Genomic DNA, 3,899 nt, shown 5'->3' on the forward strand with positions numbered 1-3,899 from the left:
CCTGAAGCACGCGCCTCCCTCGGTCCCTCCTGATGTCCTCTGCCGCCTCCGCCCTGCATCCATGGAAACCCAGAGAGTGGTATCTGTACCATGTGCCCAGCAGGGTCGCTAGGGCATTACAGGTCTTCAGTGAGGAGGGCTGGAAAGGGCTCCGTGAGTACAGCAGGGGACACTTGTCAAATGACTTTTTCTTTTTTTAGTTGTTGTAACTCAGGGAACACTGAATTGCATAGAAGTGCTTTTAATTTCATTTTTTATTCTGAGACAGGTCTTGCTAAGCTGCTTAGGTGGGCCTTGAACTTGTGATCCTCCTGTTTCAGCCTCCCAAGTAACGGCCACCAGCTCAGGCTATGTAGCTCTTGCCATTGCTGCCCTTCTCGGCTGCAACCAAGCACAGCAGATCACCTAAGTGCTGGTCTCTCTGGCCAGGCTTCCGGCGGCACCAGCCTCACAGAAGCATAATTAGGCAAGTGACGCAGCTTGAATCAGAACACGTGAGTCTTATTCCTTTTACGCTGCTCCAACAGAACACCCTGACCGCGTGGCCAGTGAGTGGCAGACACGCATTTCTCACAGCCCGGCTCCCCGTGGCCCCACGGCGGTGGCAGAGGAGCGCGGGCCACTCTGTCCTCACACGGGGCCTTGATCGGACCACAGCCACCTCCTGTCCCTCCGCCCTGGCTGGGTTTGAACGCAGCACGCAGGCCCAGTCGTGTGGTCCCGGCACTGCAGAAGGGCGGCCGGGCATCTCCATCTGAAAACAGGGTTGGCAAGAAATCTCCAGGGGTGGGGACCTGGAGCTCACTGCGCCAGAGCCCAAGGCTGAGCTCGGCAGTGTCCACGGCCTGTGGGCCAGACACGGAAACTGAGGCATGGGCCCCTCTAGGAGGTGCTCCCCAGGAGGAGGAAGAGAGGAAGAAAGAGGAGGGTTCCTAACAGCACCGACCTGGAGCGGCGCGATCCGGGACACACCCGCTAGATCCCCTGTGAGAAGTTTTAGAAAAGAAGTCAATAACCGAGCCAGGCTCCTGTCAATTCCCTTGCTTTTTGCAGGAAACGGGAAGCAGAGCATGCGAAATAGCACCAGGAAGGCGCAGTTGGCCACATCCAGAGCGAGGGGTGCTCAGGAGGGTGAATGACTGAGTTTCCGAAAAAAACACAAACACGCAGCATGAGGGGGACAGGTGGGAAAGGAAAGCATTAAGAAACTCAAAGGGACTCTCAAAAGTGTCACGTGCAAGGCTGGCTGGGTTCTAGTCACAGGAGCCCGGCGTGTGAGGCCTTTCCTTGAGACAAAGCGGAAAAGCCAACGCAGGCCGGCTAGCAGCAGGTGCTGCAGAGTTCACGCGAGGCCGGGCGCGATGAAGCCTGTGCTCCTGGCAAATACGTGCTGGGCAGAGGTCAGTCCTGATGTGTGGGAACAGGGTGGCTGGGAGGAAGTCACTCCTGCAGGACCGTGGGGGCTGAGGGCTGAATGAAATAAGGTGAAGGCAACTCAGCAGCGTCAGAGCCAGGGGAGGGCAGGGGTCTCGCTACCCTTCTCCCTAAAGCTGAGTGGGTTGGAATTGTTTTTGCTGGGTGCAGTCGTGCACATCTGTAACCCCAGCTAGTGAGGAAGCTGGGCCAGGAGGGTCACAAGTTCAAGGCCAGCCTGGGTGACTTAAGACTACCTAAAAAAAAGGGGGTGCTGCTGGAGGTGTAGCTCAGTGGTAGGGGCCAATCCCCCAAACTAAACAAAACAAAAAGAGAAATCCAGAAGTGTTACACAAACACAATTAATTTAAAAAATCTTTCCAGGCAAGGTATTGCACACCTGTCATCCCAGCACCGGGGAGGCTGAGGCAGGAGGATCATGGAGAGTTTGAGGCCAGACTGAGCCACATCACGAGTACATGGCCAGCCTCGACTACATAGTGTGACCTTGTCTCAAAAAAAAAACCCCACAAAATCTTGAGGTCTGAAGTGTTTTTGGAGCTGAAATCAAATGGAGAAGATACATGGTGAGGGTGCGAGAGGGTTTTCTGAGGCGCCCCACAGACCTGGAGTCCGTTCCCCGCACACGGGAATGTGCCCGCTGACTGCTGACGGTGAGGCTGTGTGGAGGCCTCTTGGGGTCTGCGGCTCGGTCCCTGCTTTGTGCTCAGGGCGGCTTTCCCATCCCCCCACCCAGGCACAGCCAGCCCCGCAGAGTTGCTCCAAATGCAGCGGTGCCATGACAGAGTCCCAGGGTGCACTCCGCCCTCCCTGGCCGAAGCTGGGGTCTGAGGCAGCACGAGCAGCTGGGGCCAGCGGGCCTGCGAGTGTCCTTCTGAATGCTCCAGTGATCCTGTCCACATGGCCCAGAAACACTGGGCTCTGTGGCATGGAAACTGTGCCCCAAACTTTGTAGCCAGCATCAGGCAAAGTGGAGAAGCAGCGTCGGTGTTCAGCAGGGCCCCGGTCCGGCCCCAGAGGAGGGATGGGGCCTACAGTCAGGTGGGCTCCTGAGCTGTTCCACCTCCTCCTCTGCACAAAGTGGCTGCCAGGACTCCTTTCCAGCCTCCACGACCAGACACAGTGGTGCTCATCCGTCCTGCCAGCTACTCTGGAGTCTGAGACAGGAGGATGGCAAGTTCATGCCCAGCCTGGGAAGCTCAGTGAGGAAACCCTTGGGGCTATGGATCAGTGCCATCTACACTCGCCCTCCTCCCTCCTGCCGCTTGGGGACACAGCAGCCCCATCCCCAGGGAGGACTGGGGCACCCTGACCTCAGCCTCTCTCCCCACACAGAGCTGTGGGGAGCCGCTTCCTGGGGTAGGCGGGCGAGTGAGCTCCCAGGCCTCTACCACACACAGGGTGGGGCTGTGGCTCTGTGCTTCCACCCAAAGAAGCACTTTGAGCAGCACCGCTGGGGGTCTCTCAGGCCCTCGGGAAGCCCAGGAGGTCCTCAGCGCTGTCCCTGCCCCCTTGTATCCCCAGGCTGTGCATCTGAGGTGAGGTGACTGCAGCCCCTGGCTGGCTGAGCTCCAGATTCCAGCTCCCCCGGACCCAGCAGAACGCCAGCAGCAGCAGCCACCGTGAATTACGGAAAAGAGACCCACAGAGACAGCGGTGACTCAGACGTGTGGGCAGGTGGCCTGTCCATGCCACCTAGGACCCTACAGACAGCAGCACAAAGTCAGTTAAAACCTATTTTCCCTGGGGAAAAAAAAACTATGAAACACAGCTGTAATTTAGAGGCCAGAAAAATGTCCAGAGCCTCGCTGTGCGGTTGTCCCCATGCACCCTGGTGCTGCCCACACAGCAGCACCAGGCTGAACCCCGAGTCTCGGCAGGTGAGACATGGACAGGAAGCCCAACATCGAGGTGTGCGCTGCATACCAACCAAGGGCCCTGCGGTCCGGATCCGGCCGGCGGCCCTGCCGGGGCAAGTGCTGGTGAGGCCTGTGACCTGCAACGTCAGGAAGAGCAGCTGGAGCGACGGGAGCGCTGGGCCGGCTTCGGGACTTTGCCCTCTGTCTGGTTTCCTACCAAGCTGCTCCCACAACTCCTTCAGAACTCAGAGCGAAGGCTTAGACCACGTCCTGACACCGTCTCGCCCACGGCAGCCGGGCCACCTGTGTGATCCTGGTGGCACTTAAATTCCTGAACAAGGCTTATTAAACTAAAAAATGACTCAATTTGTCTTCAATTTTAGAAATTGAGATTTAAGCTGGGCACACACAAGCACTCCGGGAGGCTGAGGCAGGGGGATCACAAATTCTAGTCCAGCATGGGGAACTTAGTTACTTAGCAAGACCCTGAGTCAGAATTGCAAAGGTGGGAGTGGGCTGGGGATGCAGCTTAGTGCCAAGGCCCTGAGTTCAATCTCTGCTACCACACCACACGCACACACACACACACACACACACACACACACA

The sequence above is a fragment of the Fukomys damarensis genome, unplaced genomic scaffold (genome assembly GCF_012274545.1).
Source record: "Fukomys damarensis isolate Sample0158 unplaced genomic scaffold, DMR_v1.0_HiC HiC_scaffold_5, whole genome shotgun sequence".
NCBI classification, from domain to species: Eukaryota; Metazoa; Chordata; class Mammalia; order Rodentia; family Bathyergidae; genus Fukomys; species Fukomys damarensis.